The following is a 22802-nucleotide window of genomic DNA, read 5'->3' on the forward strand; positions in this document are numbered from 1 at the left end:
AAACTATATTTCCCAGGATTCTTTGGCGGCAGCAGTGATTGTTGAAGTGGTATAAAAATATTCTGAATGTATGATGCGGATGATAATCTCAAAATTCCAAAACAGTTTGTTTTAGGACCAATTCTAACTTTATTTCACCTGCATAGTATCCAGAGAATTCTCTAGAATGCAGGTGAGAGATTCCATACTGCTTGATTCATCACCTCCAGGAATATCCATCACTGGCAAGAAAACTGTCCATGTGATCAGAAGCACTCAGCATTAAGGTAAGATAAGGGTAATGGATGTCCTAGTCTGAAGTGGGCTGTTACAGGAACATTGTAGATAGGAGTGTAAGAAAAGCCTTGCTAGAACAAAGCAGAGCCAAAGTCAACCTAGCGCAGAGATGGCGAACCTGTGGCCCTCCAGGTGTTATTGGATTGCAGCTCTCATAATCCCTGACCATTGGTCATGCTGGCTGGGACTGACAGGAGTCTAATAACATCTGGAAGGCCACAGGTGATCTAATCCTGATCTAATTCCTGATCTAATCCAATCTTCTCCTCCTGACAATGACCAGCCAGGTGCCTCTGCGAAGCTTCCAATTAGGGCACAAAAGCAGCAGCTCTCCTACGTGTGTGTCTCCAGCATCACTTTTTTAATGTATAGCGCCTCTTAACATAGAGCAGGGGTAGGCAACCTAAGGTCTGTGGACCGGATGCGGCCCAATTGCCTTCTCAATCCGGCCCACAGACGGTCCGGAAATCAGCGTCTTTTTACATGAGTAGAATGTGTCCTTTTATTTAAAATGCATCTCTGGGTTATTTGTGGGGCCTGCCTGGTGTTTTTACATGAGTAGAATGTGTCCTTTTATTTAAAATGCATCTCTGGGTTATTTGTGGGGCCTGCCTGGTGTTTTTACATGAGTAGAATGTGTCCTTTTATTTAAAATGCATCTCTGGGTTATTTGTGGGGCATAGGAATTCGTTCATTTCCCCCCCAAAAAATATAGTCTGGCCCACCACATGATCTGAGGGACAGTGGACCAGCCCACGGCTGAAAAAGGTTGCTGACCCCTGACATAGAGGTTCCATTTGCTTACAGATACCATCATATATCAATATTCTATTTCTAGTCCCTTTTTTTTTTTCACCCCAAGCAAACTAGCACCCGGGGGAAACAAAGCCCATACTTAACATCCACTGGCAGACTTAAATTAATCTATGTAATAGGCAATCTGGACAGCTTAACGCTGCAGACCAGTGAAGAAAACAACATCTTGTATCAGCTTGTACATTAAGTTAACAACAGTAAACAACAACAGCATGGTATCTCCTGAGTCCTGAATCTATGGAGCTATGAAATGACATGATGGACGACAGTCACAAATGACTTGTGTGGTATAATTATTGAGCAATCCCATATATATAAATAGAGCTGCAGTTTGCTTGAGAGAAAACAGTTGGTGGACTGCTGTTCACGTTTCACTTTTCAAATGGTTAATGATCAGACTATAAATGAAATGTCTTTTAATCCCCAGGAGAAACAATTACCCCTCCTTCCTTCCTTAAAAAAAGTCAAAAGTATATTATAAATTAATCCTTAGCCATCTGGCTTCCTTGAACAATTATATATAGATGAAGAAAGGCTTTAACCTATTTCCAATATCCATATAAGCACTGAATATGGCAGAATGTAGTCATTTATCTATCCACATTATAAAATCATATTTGGCGATTTTGCTTATATCCAAAGCAGTCACAAGTTAAAGATGCGGAAAGGGACATATTTCAGAAGTCAAAGTAGGAATTTTCAAAATGGCTGAAAGATGCTGATCCAGTGAGAACTCTCTTGTGAGAAAGATGTTATGACTGAGTAGAGCAGTCTTCCGCAACGTGGTACCTGCCAAATGTTTTAGGCTAGTGCTCCCATCATCTCAGAGCGCAGACCATGCTGGCTGGGGCTGATGGGATTTGTAGTCTAAAACAACTTTAAGGGCACCTGTTGGGGGAAGACTGGCTTTGATTAGCCCAGGAGGCGGCAGAAGTGACGGAGGTGATGACTGAACTGGAGCCTGTACAGGAGGGTGCAGTCTTGTTGCCTAGAATCGGGTGCCACCTTCACAGATGGAAGCAGACCCACCCACCCTGATGGAACATGTGTTTGCAATCCTGCCATTCCCACAAAATAAGTGAGGTTTGTGACTGAACAAGCCACATCTCGTCTTTAAAAGCTTGGTGGGTGGCTTGTGGAAAGTTGTGGGACATCTTTTGCCACTTCCCTCCAGTTGTGAACTTCCTTTCCCTGCTCTCGAACCATGACGCTGGAGTTCTGTGCCTGCTGCTGAGCCTGTATTGTCACTTGTCTGAATAAATATCTCTTTCTTACTTACAAGTAAGAGTCACCGATTGCATGCTTTGAGGTGGCCAGAAGAAAAACCACTTGGCGCGCGCACACACACACAGAGCCCTCTTTATTAGTACTTCACATGCTTACAAGGCCAAGTCCTGTTGCTGAAAGCACATCCTGGGGATGAGCCTTGGCACAAATTAAGCTCTGGCTGTATGAACAAAGGCATGGGGAAAGTTAGTTCAGGGTGCCATGGAACTGCTGGAAATAATTAATTGGGAGCCACACTCTTTCCTTCCCGGTTGATTAATCAGAAATGAATACTACATCCTGACTGGGTCCAAAGCATGAGCACATCCTGGAGTGCCCCATGGATATTGTAAATTGTGCTAGAGGCTCTGGAAACAATTACTAATTAAAGTGAGAGAGCACACGGACATCTGCATCTCTAGGGAAAAGCTGCTGACCAAGCAATTAAATAATTCTAGCAGGCTAATTACCTGAACTAAATTTAGTCACTCTTTTGTACACGAAGTTGTAATCATTTAAAATGTGGTAGAAGACATGGCTCTCTGCTCTTTCCAGAGTGTACAGGAAGATTCTGATGGCCCTGTGTCAATCAGTGTAGGCTGATTCCAAATAAAGCCAACCTGATTTGTTTTACAAGCATTAATGGACATTGGGATCATCATCCCCATACAGTGGTACCTTGGGTTACATACACTTCAGGTTACATACACTTCAGGTTACAGACTCCGCTAACCCAGAAATAGTGCTTCAGGTTAAGAACTTTGCTTCACGATGAGAACAGAAATTGTGCTCCGGCGGCGCGGCAGCAGCAGGAGGCCCCATTAGCTAAAGTGGTGCTTCAGGTTAAGAACAGTTTCAGGTTAAGTACAGACCTCCGGAACGAATTAAGTACTTAACCTGAGGTACCACTGTATATGGTATCTGTGGGAACATGAAAAAGGCCCACTTCTATAATCATGTTTAACCATCAAGAAGACTATAGATACAAGTCTATTAAATTAAAGGAAGGATCCTTGCCTAACAATTCAGAGCAGCTTGCACATCACAGGCTACGAATACCTACACAATATCATGGGGAGGAAGAGATCTGAAAGATGAACTACGTGAAAGGTGTCAGAATTCAATACATACTGAGGGACAAACTACAAGTGCAGCCATATTTGTGTTCCTCAGTTTTGAGAGAAGCGCCTGTGGTGACAGACCATGGAGAGGACGCTTCAGTTCCCCTTACCCACAAATCATCTTTAGTGAAAAAATTAAGACTGCCCCTACCAACTCTTATGTTATATGTCAACAAGGGCATGCACATGAACGAGGATGGTTGCCCTCACCATTCCAGTTTGGTCCTAAATATAGAAGAATGCCAAAGCACATTTCCAAAGCATATCTATTAAATGAAGGTTCATTCTTAGCACATCTTCAGATGGTGAAAGGTAAAGGTAAAGGACCCCTAGACGGTTAAGTCCAGTCAAAAGTGAGTATGGGGTGCAGCACTCAACTTGCTTTTCAGGCTGAGGGAGCCGGTGTTTGTCCACAGACAGCTTTCCGGGTCATGTGGCCATAATGACTAAACCGCTACTAGCACACAGAGGAATGTGATGAGGGCCAGAGCGCCCAGAAATGCTGTTTACCTTCCCGCCACAGCGGTACCTATTTATCTACTTGCACTGGCATGCTTTCGAACTGCTAGGTTGGCAAAAGCTGGGACAGAGCAACGGGAGCTCACCAGATGAAAATGATCCAAGTGGTGGTGATGGTGGTGGAATCCAAACTCTAGGGAGACAAGTAAGCACTTATAGAAGCAGAATACTACCCAAGAGGTAGAAGTGGCTGATATGTACATCTTATCGTTATCATACCACCAAAGAGCCAGGCCACAGTTCTACAGTATTGCTTGTTTAGGGTTGCCAGTTCTTCACCTGCAAATAGTTGTCTCAGTCAAGTTCTAGTCAGGCACAATTTTAAACATATTTGAAATGTGGATCTTTGAATGCTCATCAGAATGTAGATCCCATTCAAAGCAACACACCGCAAGTTGGCTTAGATGCACTTCTGAATGCATATATGTTCATTTAAAACGTGTGATCTCAACCTTCCTCCAAGGAACTCAGGCTTCATAACAACCACACTGGATGGCTTAAATGGATTGACAGTGACTGGTCAAAGTTCTTTCAGTGAGCTTCACAGCTCTGCAGGTGTTTGAATCCAGGTGTCCTTAGTGAAAATCTGATCAGCGTCTCCACCCCCATCGTTCTGCCCGGACGCTGAGGTCCAGCGCCGAGGGCCTTCTGGCGGTTCCCTCATTGCGAGAAGCAAAGCTACAGGGAACCAGGCAGAGGGCCTTCTCGGTAGTGGCACCCGCCCTGTGGAACGCCCTCCCATCAGATGTCATTCAGAAGACATCTTAAGGCAGCCCTGTTCAGGGAAGTTTTTAATGTATGATATTTTAGTGTTTTTTGGTTTCTATGGAAGCCGCCCAGAGTGGCTGGGGAAACCCAGCCAGATGGGCGGGGTACAAATAAATTATTATTATTATTATTATTATTATTATTATTATTATTATTATTATTATCATATCAAAATCCAGTAATACAGGTACATTTACCCATTTATGTTACTTCCTTAGCTGGGTACGGGTGATTGTCTAACTACATAAGCTCAAAGAAACTGCAACCACTGCACCTCCTGACCTCCTATTTTACCGTTCCCTTGATCCCCCATCCTCTCCTACCTGCAGTATATAGCAAACTAGTTTTGCCCGATAGCAGTCAGGTGCCTTTTCACTTTTAAAACCACAAGCACAATCTCCAGGCTAAGATGGCCCTGCAATCCTACCCATGTTTCTGACATGATGCTTTATCATCCTGACAGTAAACCAGTTTGTGCAGAGACTGATCAGTTATGTCTGCCTATCACAGCATAATTGGAGTGAAATTAAAATAAAAGTTGAGAAATAATGGAACTCTTGTCTTATTACCTGTTTACCAGGGCTAAGTTTTTAAAAAACAACAACCCACAACTATGCAAGTCAATGAAACAACCCATTAAAGAGATTAAATAAAACTATATGCATTTCAACTTGCATACCTCAACCCCTGAAGCTTCCACTCAATTTATACAGTCCTCTTTCATAGGAAAAAAAACCTGCGTCAAACTGCAGCCAATTGTATTTAATCTCCCAGTATTAGTGTTGTCAATCAATCACAATAAACACTTAAAAGAACTCTGAAAAGAAAACCACTGGAATTAATTGCGTGGAGAAGCCCCGGGCCCCACAGTTCCCTCTGAAAAAAACACACAAACACAACTATATTGAGTTAATGGGATTAATTAGACCACAACTTTATTGGTTACAGATGTGAGTAGTTTGGCTTAGGCAATTGGGTGAAGCAAGACTATATCCTGACTCCTGCCTGTCTGCAGGAAGTCTCATAAGGGTCAACCACCAGAAGGGGGAGCCCTATGATATACACCAATTAAGAGCTCCCCTAGGGTCACTGATGGGGTCCTGGCATGGCCCTAGCCCACGCCCAGGCTACGGACAGGAACCACACCCCCGGATCCCTTTAATGGGATACCCTTAATGAGGAGGGGCAGGCAGAGGCTACAACCTCCCCTCCCATAATAAAGCTTACCCAATGCCAAACCTTACAAAGTTGTGGCGATTGCTACTAGGTAGGTGAAAACCAAATGGCTGGTGCCAATTTGCCAAGTGGAAAAATTCCTACCCGGCCCCAACAAACAGGCGACCGACATTAGTCATAGCAATGCCATAATCAATCAGCGCAAGAAAAGAGGATGGGTAGGCTGGGAGATCCGACAAAAGGAGGCAAAGGAGACTGTTCTCCAGCTGCGCCGCTATTTCAACGGATGTAGCCACGCCCCCTGGCTAACCCAATTGGTCAGCCGGGGGGGGGGGGGCGTGACGCAACTGGGCATCCCAGTGATGCGGGGCTGCATCACTCCCCCACTGCTGGGTCACTGCAAGACCCAGATACCGCCTGCAAAGCAGCCCCCCAAAGAGGGGGAGCTGACATCTAGTAAAATGGGGAAGATAATCTGAATATCCAGGACATTTATTTTTTTGAAAATACAAACATGAATGTTTTCCTGTTGAAAGCACAGGAAATGCATACATATGCCACACATAATTCCTTTCTCATATGCTCAGAACTAGTTGTGCATATGCCACAGCTCCACACATGCAAAGATAAAGCACTGGGAGCAGAATTCAGCTTCCTGAAAAACTTGGGTTTCATGAAAAAATAAAGCATGTTTTTAGCTACTAAGGTTGCCCTGCTATAGTTATTATAAACGTTAGATTATGAATATGTATGGATTATTTAACTGGAGAAATTGCAGAAATTCAGAGGGGGGAGCAGGGCTGGCTTTGGAACCCATCATCCCTGCTGCTGAGGCATCACAGAAGATACTACCGTTTGCACTCCCAAACCTTCCTTGTCTTTCTTCCATGTTTATTACAGGGAAAACCCCAACATTTAAAAGCAGGTGTACCATCACTCACAGCAGAAGCTACCATGCATGTGCTTTGCCATTCAGAAACTGTACCTTTGTACCGGGTTTAAAAAGCAGAACGTGAACAACCTCTAAGGTACTTCCAGGCAATTGGTACCTACCTGTTAACAGAAGCATAACATGTGAATAAGCATTGAGCCATTAAAAATGGGCTATAAGAATCCTGCAAGGTATCTTGCATTGTTTCTTTTTTTACCCAGTGCACCAACATTCACCTCCTCAATTAGCAGATCCACTGGCTCAGTTTCCAGACTGAGCTCAGTATTTATCTTCTTGATTTTTAATCTTCTGCGGATTTGCTCCAGGCTGTCTCATAAAAAAATGCCTCTTTGCTCAGATACTCCTTCCCTTTCAGTCTATCACAGACTAGCCTTCTTTCTCTCTACTGCCTTGACCATCTGGAGCACTCTGTCTGGAGTCTTCTGCCTCATTAACTTTCCACCGTGTTTCAAAGCTCAGAGGAAAGTATCTTTTCACATTTTAACTATTATTATCTCTGTTACAGTATTCAATTAAATCAAAATGATTAGCTTGAAAGTTGTCTCTTTTTGAATGCTTCTTCAAGGCAGCAAAACCGGAAGAAATAAGCATTTTAGGTTTTCTTACTGCTTCTTATAATATTGGTACAAAATAAGTGACAAAGCTGGTCCACTTTGGATTCTTGTTTCAATTTTGTTTGGAGGGGTTTTTTTAAGCCTTTGAGGGGAACAAAGTGATTCTTAGAATCTCAGCCTTAGTTCTAAGGAATTGAAGATAGATTTTTCATTAACCAGAAAATGGTATAATAAAACATTTTTATATACACAACCTATTAGTTCTTGTATCATTAAAAAATAGACTTTACTGAAGTCTGACCTTGCACTCCCATATTTTAACTAATCTGCTTTTCATAGGCATTAGTTTAAATCCACAGGTTGCATACATGTTTAAAGACCTGCTTCTCCATAGATTAGTACAGTATGTGTGTTTTGCACATAATAAATCTGTTACATTTCAATTAGTCTCTTCCTTGCTTTCTCAACACCCTAAGGGTAACGGCTGGTCCTCCACATTCTGCCAATAAGGAAGCCAGAAGCATATAAGTTTTCACGCATGGCTTCAAAAATTAAGATATTTTTCTTAAAACATTTTAACTGCTTATCAATATGCCTCAATAAATATCATAGGTTTTAAAAACCATTTCAACTTGCTTGGCCCCTACAGAAATGTATCTACTTTCACATTCTCTAGTCAGCGTTGCAAACCTTGTAAAAAGCAAATATTATAAATAATTATATGCTAGGATAATAAGGATAGTCAACTTTTTTAAAAGATGAGTTGGTATTATAAAACAAATTTGCAGTCACCTAATGTAATTGCTGAAACACAAAGTAACACCTTCTGCTAAACCACAATAACTTAATGGGTTTTAATTTAAACCAAAGCAGCAACAGAGACAAGACTAGGATCTTTTGTTAGTTTACCAACACTGTGTAAGTCTACACAGGCTCTCTCACTGGGAAAGATAATAGGGCCCATTGTTTAAAGAGGAAAGAACCTTCAATTACCCCTCAAGGCTTTTAACAGCTCTTCCTGGAGCTTAGATAGCAAAATATTCCAAATATTTAAATGCAAACGTTGTATTTATTTCTAGCTGCCTGTGCCTAGAACTGAACCGAATATTTATTACAAACACATGAATAAAAAAAGCCTCCTAACTCACGTGAGACATGTTGCCACGCTCTGGGAAACAGTGGATCCTCTCAGCCATGTGTTTGCAAAACATATTTAGGCGTTGAAGACCAAGCAACAAACAGACACCCAACACAGGGGGACAGCTGGGATAAACAGCAGTGTGCCTACCACTGGCAATAATAGGGCAGGCCAATTTACATGTCAATAGAGGACTCCCCAGAGGCCCATCAGGTTCTAAAGAATTAGGGTCCAGTGGGGAAAGCCTTTGGTCCTAGAATTAGTGCGCTGCTTAGACAGTTGTTCACAGCCCCCTCCTCTATTGTATTGCAGACCAGATGCTATTATTCCCCAGGATTACTCTATCTCTGGTTATGACGAGGAATACTATACAAAAAGATATACAAATGCTCTTTAAAGAGCCACATCATAATTATTCTTTTGATGCTCTGCAACTTAAATCTGCAATATTTCCAAGAGCAGGACTTTGAATCTTTCAGTGAACCTTTTCTGTTCCCCAACGCACACTAACACATTCCCAAAAAAAGCATTTGGATTACAAACTCTTGAATTTTACATTCTAATGGTAGCAGGGCACAGTCTCGGGTGGAAAGAGAATGTGGGTGTGTAGCAAGATGAAACAGCCTGAAGACCCTTTTGGTGGGTCTAGGGGTGAAACTGTCTATTCTGTTAAAAAACAGGTGGGGTATTTGCAACCCTTTCAGGTGTTTTTGGAATACAAGTCCAATCATCTTAGTCCCTTGTTCATGTTGGCTAGGACTGATGGGAGCTGGAGTCCAGCAGCTTCTGAAGAACCGCAGGTTCCCAACCCCTGACCTTAAAGATACTGCTATTTTAAAAGATGGCAGTGATGAAAAAATGGCCTTAATGCATGATGATCTTGCAACTGCCCTATTCAAGAGTTAGAAATATGGGGTGGAAATTTAACGTACTCTTAAGTGGGGTATGCACGAGTGGAATGTGATCTGCTTGCACAACGGGACTTCCTCCCCAGCCCCCTGGTGGGATTAGAAAGAAATGAAACATCAGGGCAAAGGATCCTACTATCAGCAGGAGCAAATGTAGAGAATTAATAGACCCAGGACTGAATGTACACTTGCCAATGATGTCTAAATAACACTTGCATTAGAAGTTTTAGATAACAGCACTCAGAGAGCTGGGGGAGCATGTCACAAACATTCCAAAATCCAGTGCAGAGATGGATGGGAAATATGTAGATATAAATGGGGAAAAGCCTGCACCAATATGCAACAGACTGACCCCCACATTGTGGCAAGCTATTCCCGAGCAGCTGAATAAGGAAGTTACCACCTCACAACTTTGGTTGCATCATGAGAAGTGCGATTGTAAGGTGGTTGTGCCAACTACTCAATGTACGAGCATTTCTATAAATGCTTTTCTTTAAATAAAGCCAATAAAGCATACTCTTATTTCACATCCACAGAATCCTCTTCTCATGGTTAACCTACTAACTTTCACTTAACCGAAGTTAACACAGTTGTTTAATCACTTGGGAAGTGATTGAGTGCTTTAGATTACAAGCTACCATATGTTTTGGAAAGTTGTTTGTTCGTTATACATTGAGATTTTACTGTTCCGAAGAACAAATGAGGCTTGTCTTATCAGTGTAATAAGACTGGAATTAGACTAAATGGGGTTTTGGGGTCCCCTCAAATTCTATGGTTTTATAGCCCTAAAATGGGATCTGCAAAAAAGGGGGGTTACTAAAATGGTCAGATCAGTTTCTTTGTTAAGCAGACCTGGCAAGGTCTGCTAAGGATCCTGTTTGTAACATATGCTAGAGTAATGTTCCAGAAATGGAACAGCTAGAGATCCTTCTAGAAGGGGACATGTTTCCCGCCCCTTTAACTGGCTGGAGGTGATGTAATAAGGTAGGTTTGTGTAATTTTGTTTAGACAGCCATCTAAAGTTGGGGGGGGGGGGGGTTGGATCTAGAATTTTGAACCATAAGGAAAACACATCTCCAAGATACACATCACAGATCTTCAATAGTGGGGGTTTCAAATAAAACTTGTTTTAAATGTGGATTCTGTAGGCGAGTTGGATTTGGTGGGAAAGCTATACAAATGACCACCGGTATCTGGCAAATCTTAGAAACAAGAGCTATCACTAATGGATTCAGAATGATTAAAATACAGTGGTACCTCGGGTTAAGTACTTAATTCGTTCAGGAGGTCCGTTCCTAACCTGAAACTGTTCTTAACCTGAAGCACCACTTTAGCTAATGGGGCCTCCCACTGCTGCCACGCCGCCGGAGCACGATTACTGTTCTCATCCTGAAGCACAGTTCCTAACCCAAGGTACTATTTCTGGGTTAGCAGAGTCTGTAACCTGAAGCATATGTAACCTGAAGAGTATGTAACCTGAGGAACCATTGTATACTGTTTGTTATGAGTAATGTTTTTCATGAGATGAAAATAATAAAAGACCGCAAAATGGACAGCAATCTCAATATGTGGCAGTAGAGGATAATATGTCAGCACAAATAGAAAGCAATTGCATCACAAGGTTTGTTTAGCCAGCCAAATTTCAGCACTTTGCAGCCCACTGATTTGAGTGAGAGTTATGAGTGTACTCAAGTCGTTCCCACTGAAACCAATGGAGCCTGCATGACTTTGGCTAGAATGCCCATGCCCTTTGCATGCTGACCTCATTGCAAGATTGCTCTTAACAACTTCATAATTTATTATACTGGTCAACCCATGGGCTGCATGTCCCTTTAAACTAAAGCAAGGAAAATATATTTGCAAGCTTGCTTAATTGACAGGTTAAGGGCTCCCTTCCATACTACTGCAGTCGACAAACAAAACTGCTTCAAAACAAATAAATCTCTATGAAGCTTTTGGCATAAATGACTAGCATTTATTGTCATAAACTTTGATTGCCCACTGTACTTCCTCTTTCCCTTGCACATATTTTTCTACGTTAACTGTGTGCTGTATGCAGAACAGGCTGTAAAGAATATAAACAATATCTTTGTTGGGATCATATCATTAATACTACTAACTTCTATCAACGCTTTTTTGTGCCAAAGATCCTTATTTGGGTCATTACTTGAAGCATAATCAGGGCTGAAAGATACAACTTCCTGACTTCAGTCCATGTTGTAAACTTGGGGGATTATTGGGTTGTTCTTGTTTTTATTTTCATTATGTATTTCATATTTTATTTTGTGATTTTATGTTGTGAACTACCCTGAGATATGTGGATATAGGGCGATATACAAATGTAAACAACAACAAATGGAAGGCCATAAGTCCACTACAACCCAAAAGCCTAAAATGCAGCTGGGCATGCTTTGACTACTCATGCAAAGGGTGATCTGAAAACACACACCCCATGGCCTTATCACTTATAATACAGTACTTTGTTTTATACAGCTGGTTTAAAATTTATAATGGACTTTTCAATTATAAGCAAAATTTCAACAAATATTGATAAAACAAAAAATATATTTTAAATACAAATATCAAATTGAACAGCAACAGAAAATAAAAGCAACACCACACAGTGACACATTAAACCAGGAAAAAACAAGCTCAGTTTCCCTTATGCAAGTTTTCATTAAATAAAAATCAAGTGATTGTTCAGTAATGATTAGCACCTAAAAGTTCCTAACCCTGACCCTTAACACACAGCAATGAAGGCACCATGTGGACCTCTTTGGGGAGTGTATTCCCTTTTCCCTGAGTGACTGCCTCAACTCTGATGGTGGTGAGACATTAAGATTGCAATCCTATCCCACTGTACTCGATGGGAATAACTTCTAAGTAGACATGAGCACTATAAGGCTTACAATTACCCATTGAAAACACATACCCCCCCCCCATTTAAATCTTAATCTCTGACAGAAATTTAGACTCACGTCCACTCAGTCTCATTTTAGCTTCTCATTTTCTCATTCTTATCCCCTTCACCCTGCCAGGTCCCCCCCTCCCCCCACACACACTTGAAATGCACATTGCAAGTTGTTTTTTTCCAGCGCAGGAACATTTCTTCCTCTTCTGTAAACAACATTGTTTCTTGCATATTTGAACTGTGCCAGCAGTAATCACTAATTCAGCAACATCTCAGTAGCTGTAGCTTTAAACCTCTCCCACTTTGCTCTCCACCAAAAGACAGCTAGCGCTTGGGGGCAGATTCAAAGAGGTCATAAAGGGTCACAAGAATACTATTAACATCCACTTACACCCTGTGTCAGAAGAAGGCAGCAAAAGGGCTCAGGAATGAAGATTTAGTATCTTGGTGAAAAGATCTGGTTTTACAAGATCCTTCACAGATAATGTCCTTCATTCCAAGGCACTGTTGGCATTTTGTTCTTTGTTCCTCTGCCTCCCCTCTCCCCAGACAAACACACTATTTGTATCAGGCTTCTGGAAGTAGGGTTTTTTTTTGGTTTGCAAAAACCAGAGGAATTATAAACCTGGTCTTACTTTATCACAAATTAAGAATGCTCTTACGTGGAGAGAATCCACAAATCAGAAGAATGGGCACTGGGCAAACTGCTTTCATTCAAGTTGAGAAAGAATGGCATAAACTTGTAAGGATAAGCTAGGAAAGGGGACACAAAGTTGTAGGGAATATGCAAAACTGGGGACAGACAGGCATTAGGGCACTTGTTTCTGTATCAGACCATTGCTCGGTCCCTGCTCCTGCCAACCAAGCAGTTTGAAAGCACGTCGAAGTGCAAGTACATAAATAGGTAGTGCTCCGGCAGGAAGGTAAACGGCGTTTCCGTGCGCTGCTCTGGTTCGCCAGAAGCGGCTTAGTCATGCTGGCCACATGACCTGGAAGCTGTACGCCGGCTCCTTCGGCCAATAAAGTGAGATGAGCGTCGCAACCCCAGAGTCGTCAGCGACTGTATCAGTATGAGAAGACCTCAAAATTAGCAAGACCAAAGAGGAGGGGAAGTCCCTCATTTTTGAGTCAGCATACATAGGGTAGGGTTCTGCAACAGGCTTAAATGGTTATAATTTACAAGCAGAAGACAGCAGTATTATGCTCCAATAATACTTGTTTCACTTTCGTTGAAACATTCACAAAATTGTGCTCTACAACTCAAAGTAGGTTTCAGAAGAGGACAGTTGCCAGAAGGAAAGATTTAGAATGTAAAAGCACATTATTTTACATGAAAGAGGAAATATGTTTACTATTTACACGCTGCAAGAGTAGGTCCATTCCTTAATTTAATACTTCTGTATCTTTTTGATGGTGAGTAAATTTTACTCTTCTCTTAAACCAAACATACCGTATTTTTCGCTCTATAAGACGCACCTTTTCCCTCCTAAAAAGTAAAGGGAAATGTGTGTGCGTCTTATGGAGTGAATGCAGGCTGCACAGCTATCCCAGAAGCCAGAACAGCAAGAGGGATCATTGCTTTCGCTGCGCAGCGATCACTCTTGCTGTCCTGGCTTCTGGGATTCAGAATATTTTTTTTCTTGTTTTCCTCCTCCAAAAACTAGGTGCATCTTATGGTCTGGTGTGTCTTATGGAGCGAAAAATACAGTAGTTTATTCCCCCAATCCTAGAACGTTTTCGTGATCACAATTATTAGAATACTTTCACAGGAAATATTCTGTACACTCAGAAAGGTCACTTTAAAGAGAGCAGAAGGGAGGTTTTGTAGTTATTTCCGGAAACAGTTCAAACGCATGAACGATGATTGGTCTTGCTGACAGAAAAGTTTTTGAAGAATTACGTCCGCTACAAGCCTTGTGTAACACAGCTAACACAGTTAATTCCTATTGTGCCCTTCAAACAAATTCACTGAAGCTTAACCTGTCTTATCAGTAGTTTCGCTCTGCACACACACTATTCAATCATTCTTAAAATCCTCTAGATGCCAGGTATTAAAGGAAGCCCTGCAATATACGTAAATAATAATGTTGTCATTACTTATAATGCATTTTTGCCACTGACAATTTTAGCAGAAAGGAAATCAACAAACTACAAGAGTTCAAGCTTCCCTGTGACGTAACTACCTTGTAATTCAGTCATTAAATGACGACACACAAAACTTCATTCTAGAAAGTTATCAAAGTACTGTACAGTACAACATAACACACTGAACTGACAGTAACTGCAAATCTATGCTTGTTTTCAGAATCCTCTAATGGAAGCATACAAAAAAAAAATATTTGTTCTATAAAGTTTAAAATACAGAAAAAGCACTGCAAACAGTGTTTGAAACTCCCATCATTCTAGGCGCATTTTGCAACAGGGAATTTCATTAGCGCGAGCAGTTTCTGAGCTCTGGGCACAGTACTGCACCTAAGATTTCAGATTAAAACTGCAGAGTGGAAGGAAAGGAGGACCTTTTTCTGCCTCCCCACTTCCAGCTACGCTCTGAAGCCTGGAGAAGAGACCTTCTTAAGAATATTAGCGGGTTGGGCACGAGAAGGACTAGACCATGTGAAAAGTAAACATAATATTTTAGCTGCAGTTCATTCATTTTCAGCTTTGTATTCATTATACAAAAGTGTGCCTAGACATTCTGTTGTTGTGCCCATAACCTAGGTTTAAGGTGACAATTATCTCCTAGCTTTCATAACTCAGTTTCTAACACTGACTGTAAAGTGGGGAAGAGAACAGTATCAACTCTCTTCACCAGGCCTGTAACACTTTAATACAGTAAAACCTTTGTTTTGTATCTTACATACCTAAGGCAAAACCTAAGGTCAGATGGCATTCTGAGCTTTAATTTTGAGGACTGAGGATCAAGCATCTATATGATATATTTTATTGCAGGAAGCATATCTCAGGGACAAACAGAATTTAGGAAACAAACACAGGCATTGCTTGTCATTACATTACTACCAATCAACCTACCTACTTCAGAGAATAGCATATTCCTCCCCATACATTAAATTCAATCCTTGCATACCTAGTTTATGCAAATAACAATGAAATGTGCAGAAATGTTGAGTGTAAAAATATATTGCATCCTTCAGTTTATTTCATCTTGTTTTAAAACTAGATCCCTTTACACAACCAGTTGCTTATTATCATCAACATCAACAACAACAACACATACAAAGAGTCCCCCCTTTACAACGAAGCAGAATGACAATGTGCCAATTTTGAAAGAGAAGAATGCTTTATTTTCAATGCCCCATTAGCACAAATGAAGAAATGGGCAATGGAGCGTGGGATTATATCAACTAAAGGAAGAATAATTAGATTACAGTCTGCTATTTTGAAAAGAAACAAATGCTGACTTTCTAAGTGATTTTTCAGAGGCATTTAAAAAAAAAAAAAAATTGGCCTGAGACATATCTAAGACTACCAATCATGGAGCCTGTCTGCAGAAGTATCCTTTTGCATACGGATGTCTCTGGGCACATCAAACCTTCCAATGTGTCTTGCTATGGATGGACTTGGGACAGAAATAACTATGCAGAAACTATAATACATGCCAAAAACTCAAGAATTTAATTATGCTCTTCTGCTGTCTTCACAGGACAAATTGGTGTAGGTCTCAACGCAGAGTGAGGGTGGGGGATTTGACACAAATTTGGCACTCCATAGGAACACATCTAGAGATGTATGCATATCAGCCTACAGATGTTTGGTAAAATTCAACTGATTATACATCTACACAGAAAGTATTGATTCTAAGGTTGCATGATTCCTGTTCTCATCAGGTGAGGGAGGCATGAGAAATTATTAATTACCGGTACTGTATTAGGCTGTGCAAAATAGCAGTTTGCTACTTCCTTTTGCCTGCCACAATTTTTTTTAAACTAAAAACAATAGATGCATTGAACAGATATTTTGATGGATCACCATTAACTCAAGCATTAAGACAGTAAGAAACATTTAAAAGAATTAAACAGATAACAACTAAGAAACAGATTCTAGCACCAAGATTTGCGTTCCTTTTCAAGTCGCAACTCATCCTATGTTTAAATTTTGCCTCAAGGGGATGCCAATAATACAAGAGACACAATACTAGTAATCTAATATGGATGTTTTTGGTACAAAAACAGAGGCCTGAAATGTAAGTTAGTGCCACACATTCTCCTCTTCTTTTTTGCAATCCACCCCTGCTATATGTTTTACTGCATATGAAAGTAACTAGAGTGTTCAGTCCCTCCCTAGTACTGAATTATGACATGACTTCTGTGCACCTAAGTAATAAATCTACAAATGGTATATCTTGTACAAGCATATAATCACATTAGCTAGGACACCGTTTTTCTATCACTCTTTATGTTCTGTTTCGAGCTGAGTGCTTCAAGAATATGCTATTGTTTTTTATAGATTTAGGTATTCTACATCTGCCTGAATATTCATCAAGCTTTGTACTTTGTGTTACTTTAATACTCAACACAAAGCTTAAATGATAGAGGACTAAGCCCAGCCCTGTTCTAAAGTGCCTGAAGCAAATTGCAACTCATCTCTTCAATAAGAAGATGACAGGCACTGTTTTGGAATGCATAGATAACTGCATTTTAGAGATATGAGGATCCTGCCCTCTTGACTAGGCTGCTACATGCTTCACGGCAGGCAGTGGAGAAGATCAGGACTTTTTGAATTTGCAGGTAATGGTCACCAACCATACATCAAGTTAAACATGAAGAAAACTTGCATTGAAAGTTAAGTTGCACAAAGAGAGCTATCACTGCCAAAGCAGAGGCTGATTCAACACACATTTGTCAAAGTTTAAGGGAATACGTTCGGTGTGGCTGTGAAAATATTCCGCCAATATTGAACAGGGGGATGATCCTTAAAACATCTGGTGTATGAAATGCATATATGCAGAGCTGTTGTGGCACAGCAGCAAGATGGGGACTGGCCATGCTAACAATTGTGCTTAGAATTTCCAATTCTCAAAAAGAAAGGAAGCTTTATTCTTTATACAGCTATGGAAACAGATAATATCTGGTCATATTTTAATACACTGTATTTGCAAGGTTGGCGGTTCGAATCCCCGCGGTGGGGTGCGCTCCCGTTGCTCGGTCCCAGCGCCTGCCAACCTAGCAGTTCGAAAGCACCCCCGGGTGCAAGTAGATAAATAGGGACCGCTTACTAGCGGGAAGGTAAACGGTGTTCCGTGTGCGGCTCTGGCTCGCCAGAACAGCGATGTTACGCTGGCCACGTGACCCGGAAGTGTCTCGGGACAGCACTGGCCCCCGGCCTCTTGAGTGAGATGGGCGCACAACCCTAGAGTCTGTCAAGACTGGCCCGTACAGGCAGGGGTACCTTTACCTTTATTTGCAAGGTGTTATACCTTGCAAATGGAATACTGAAATGCACACAAATCAGCATTAGCTATTCAAACAGTAACTTTCTGCCAAAGCTTCCACTTCCTTATAGGAACTCTCCCACCCAACAGTTAATTTTATTTTCTCGTAACTGTCTTCAGCCAACGCAGTCAATCACTGAAATTACACAATTACCCAAGTGTGTTATATACGTATAGAAACACCATAAAATATAGGTAGCAGCTTACTATATTTAACAACCACTATAGCTTATTTTGAAGGGACGCGGGTGGCACTGTGGGTTAAACCACAAAGCCTAGGTCTTGCCGATCAGAAGGTCAGTGGTTCGAATCCCGTGACGGGGTGAGCTCCCATTGTTCGGTCCCTATTCCTGCCAACCTAGCAGTTTGAAAACACGAAGTGCAAGTGGATAAATAGGTACAGCTCCGGCGTTTCCGTGCGCTGCTCTGGTTCGCCAGAAGCGGCTTAGTCATGCTGGCCACATGACCGGGAAGCTGTACGCCGGCTCCCTCGGCCAGTAAAGCGAGATGAGCACCGCAATCCCAAAGTCATCTGCAACTAGACCTAATGGTCAGGGGTCCCTTTACCTTTACATAGCTTGCTTTAAAATAGTTTAATTCCATTTTTCTGCATATGTAAAAGCATAAAAGTAGTGTTTTAATTCAGTGCTTGCAATAAATTTGCAAAGTGTGTTGTAAAAGACACAAATTATAATAATAAAACTTGCTCAATGCAAGTTTTTGTTTAACAGATTCTGTCTTCATTCTAACTTGTCTCTAATGAGAACTGGTTGTGACACGTTTACCTATAATTGGAATGAATGCAGGTTTTTAATAAGTATTTAAAATAAGAAACCTTCATAAACTTCCTAAAGTGCAGGAGATTATTCAAAAGCAGCTTCCCAGTGCATTTATACATGGGGGCAGGAGGGAAACCACATGTGAGGCAGTCAACACCTGACAACTTACATTTGGGATACACATCATAATACCCTCCACTGAAGCACCTATCGTTTAGAGAAAGTATGTAACATGAGATGTGTTTTCTTCTTAAATAAATCAAGGTGACGGGATTCTGGAAATGAGAGGTGTTGACAGCAGGGCTTACCATGAGGCAAGTAGGGGTAGCAGACTTGGAGTGCCATTAATTAGTGAGAGACAAGAGAGAGGTGACCATTGCGTGGGCAGAATCCACCAGGAAAAGTCCCTTCACAAATCGCACTGAAATGAACAGGAGCTGAATATCTTGCACATGCACAGCTCCCATTTATTTCAATGAGGCTTGCAGGAGAATTACTCCTACTGTGGCCATTTAGATTTTCCACATCAAGTTTGGAGCATACCTGGCTGGATTGGGCTCTCAGCTCAGCCTGGAAGGCATGAAGTCTAACCTACAAGTCAACGAATGAGGAAGCCGGGCTCAGGAGCCAAATGCAGCCATCCAGGCCTCTCTTCCTGGGCTGTGTCCCCTCAGTCACAACCTCACTAGACTTTGCTTTGGGTTCTCAAGTGCTTTTGTCTGGCTAGAATGAGTCCTTGGGCTGTAATTAAATTAATCTTGGTTGGATGGGGAATGAAGAAGAAAGAGAGTAGAACCTGTAACTTTTGCATGTGTTTAACTACAGTGCAAAGGTAAGAGACACATTTATTGACCCACTCACGTTTGCTTCTGCCCCCCCCCCCCCTGCTGTAAATTGAGTCTTCTAATCTCAGGTGTGACCTGGGCCAGCTGTTGCTGCTTCTCTGATTGGTAAGGAGAAGGCGGCGGCACTCTGGCTATGCTCAGACTCCCGTCTTGCTTTTTTCTTTGTTTTTTCTCGCCTTCCTACATAAGCCAGGGTGTGCATTGGCATATCCAGGCAGCCTTATGGTTTAACGCTGGCTCAGACCTGAGCCCTGGAAGGTTCTGAGATTAGGAGGAGGGGCGAGAGAGGAAGAGGCAACACTTGCAGCGGCCAAACAATCACAGAAACCGGAGCTGGGGGTGGGGAGAAAGAGAGAGAGAAACAGAGGAGTTCCTTACAGATAGCTCTTGTATTCAAAGATTCCCCCCTCCTTCTGCTTGTTTACAAAATGTAGACACGGTGTAAAAGACGGAGACTTGGCTGCAGAACCCTCTCTTCCATGCAGGGATAATCCTCCCCTCTCAATGCAATGCATATATGTATATTTTAAATGCCTACCTTTTCTCTTCTCTCCCAGGGCGCCCTGCTACGCACATCCCAGCTCGGCGGACGAACAAACCGTGCAAAACTATGGGCTTGTAGGAAGCGGGGAGGTGGGGGAATCTCTGCCGCTCCAGCTGCCCCTCGTAGGAGCGCTAGGCTTGGTCCTCCCTTGCTCCACCCTCGTGAAAAGGGTTTGCAAAGTTACTACGAAATCCTGCTCCAATGCACGCCGCAGGTAACTTTGCTCTCCGGCGTGGGGCGGGGGAGGCTTCTGCGTTCACCATCCGCTCCGGCATTGCCATCTAGCGGCCGCACCTGGAAACAGCCCAAAGTGAAAAAGATCTGCTGCTCAGAGAGCAGAGTCAAGAGGTCGAGATGGGCGTTGGTGAGCGACATCTAGCGGCCACGGTCAGGAACAACACGGTCCGGAATTCGTCTGACCCTCCTTGACTCGCGTGTCCTAATTTTTTTCATCACAATATGTTTCCCATGAAACACCGTGAGACTTGCTTCTCAGTAAAATAATTTTTAAAAAAAATCACGCTTAGGATCAGGCTGTTGACTTGCTGTGTAGGAAAAGAGAAGTGGCAAAAGGAGCGACACAAATTTAAGGGCGGGGAAAAGGGGGGGGGGGAGAAATCACTTATGTATGCCACAGCTGCAGCAAGAAATATGCTTGCCCAAAATTGGAAATTGCAAGAAGTTCCTACTATTGCGGAGTGGCAGACAAAAATGATGAGTTATGCAGAGTTAGCCAGACTGATGGGAAGAATTCGGGACCAGGATGATCAGAGGTTTCAAGAAAGTTGGAGTACATTTATGGTATATATAAAAGATAATTGTAAAACCTTAAAGACACTGGCAGGACTGAGATAGCTCTTACAACGTATGGCAGATAGAAGGTTAAATAAAGAGAATATGCGATATAAGAAAACAAAGGATACTCGCTAAAGGGATGGAGGGAAGTTACAAGCTCGACAGAGCTAAAGTATATGATTTATTGCAATGTACTATAAAAGTTTGTATAAAGAAAATAATAAAAAATTATTTGAAAATAAAAACCAGTAAGATGAAAAAAAGAAATCACTCAGTGATTGACTTGAATATGCAAAAAATGCTTCCACAGGTCAAACACCACTCTCCCCGCCACCACTTCTGCTGCCACCGGAACACACAGCCGGTGTTCCACTCACCCCCAAACTGGGTGAGAGGCATCCTGCAAGGTGTTGTGGCTCATCTTCTCCACCCCAGGAGGCATTCCAGTGAGAGGGCGCATTCTGGTGGTGGCGGAAGTGGTGGGGTGGGCAGGGCGCCGCCTCTTGTTCATCCGCCACCTGAGGCAAGTGCTTCACCCCGCTGCATCAGTGGGCTGGTTCTGCGCTCTGGTGTATGCCTGGGTCAAAAAAGCAGGCCTTGCCTATACAGTGGTACCTCGGGTTACATACGCTTCAGGTTACAGACTCCGCTAACCCAGAAATAGTGCTTCAGGTTAAGAACTTTGCTTCAGGATGAGAACAAAAATTGTGCTCCGGCGGCGCAGCAGCAGCGGGAGGCCCCATTAGCTAAAGTGGTCTTCAGGTTAAGAACAGTTTCAGGTTAAGTAAAGACCTCCGGAACGAATTAAGTACTTAACCCGAGGTACCACTGTATTTGTTTTCAAGCGCCTGAGCTCAGTAACAGAACATATAAAGCAATATTTTTAAAGTGATGAACCATCTGGTCATGAGGATAATGGATTTCTCCTATCGCTTACAAATCATGAGTCAACAAGTGCGTTCAGAAGCAACAGATTGCTTACTGGCCACAGGATTGTGCAGCCATAACTGTATAATGTAAACCAGTCACTCCGAAGCATCTTACCTGACTAAACTTGTCTGCAAATTTTCAAGGGTGCACTTTTCATCTTTACTGTCCCTGTCTTGCCAGCTTATTCAATGCCACTGCTTGAACTTGTGGATTAATACTGAGAAGACAGCGCTTTTCAAAAGACATTTTGCGGTGTGGTTCCCTGAAGGTTTCCTCAGGTAAAATCTTGCTGCCTTCTGTGAGACTTACAGTGCAATCCTCTGTATGTCTACTCAGAAATAAGCCTCACCGAGTTCAATGGGGCTTACTCCCAGGTAGAAGGGTGTGGGTATACACATGTACAGGGTGAGTCTTTTAAAAGAGGCCCCGTGGGACATTTGTACTCTGTATCCACAGGGCCTCCTTTAAAGGACTCATCCTGTATAATTGCAGCCTGCCTCTGTGGTAAGCATGATTAGGACTGCAGTTGTATGTTAAAAAGGGGGTTTTGGCTCTCAAATCTGACCAGAATACTTCACCCTCAGATGTGCTAGTAAGCTAATGGGGACATAAGTACTCTGTACATGCTCAGATACCAAATGCAAGAGGAGACAGTGACACCCATACATTTAATAGCTGTTCAAAAAAAGGACTTTTGGGAGATCCTGTCATGTCACTGTGTTACAGAAAGAAAGAAAAAGGTATACCTGTCAAAATCCCCAACTCTGCACTACTCTCGAGTCTAGTCACCACCGCAGCAGTGCACAAACACCTAATTTTGGGGCGAGGCGGGACGGTGTGTTTTGAAACATTGTTTGAAAGCCCGCGGCTTTCCTTTCGCAAATTCAACGCTGGCCCCTCCCTCCGTGTGGCATGAGACTCCTTAATATATCTATCTATATCTATTTAAAAAGTATGTGTGTGCGCGCGCGCGCGTGTTCATTGGTAGGGCCCCTCCCTCGAGTGGCTCGTTTCTCGTTTCTCGGCGTCTACTATTATGTTACTCCGTGTGTGAG

At 42.3% G+C, this 22802-nt stretch overlaps 1 protein-coding gene across 12 annotated transcripts in view; it reads right to left on the bottom strand.

Annotated features, from left to right (window-relative positions):
• The window catches only part of ANKRD6 (ankyrin repeat domain 6), a 68576-nt gene extending 48310 nt beyond the window's left edge, over positions 1–20266 (bottom strand). For 3 of the 12 annotated variants that reach the window (XM_028722973.2, XM_077926160.1, XM_028722971.2), the window contains exon 1: positions 20017–20265. The gene's annotated coding sequence lies outside the window, so the exon portion shown is untranslated. Of the gene's footprint in view, positions 1–6927; positions 6996–8596; positions 8730–20016 lie in introns of those variants that run through there. The other 9 variants (XM_028722978.2, XM_028722977.2, XM_028722967.2 and 6 more) reach the window with 8 other exon arrangements.
• Positions 20267–22802: the final 2536 nt, after the last annotated feature.

The sequence above is a fragment of the Podarcis muralis genome, chromosome 3, assembly GCF_964188315.1.
Source record: "Podarcis muralis chromosome 3, rPodMur119.hap1.1, whole genome shotgun sequence".
In the NCBI taxonomy this organism is placed as follows: domain Eukaryota; kingdom Metazoa; phylum Chordata; class Lepidosauria; order Squamata; family Lacertidae; genus Podarcis; species Podarcis muralis.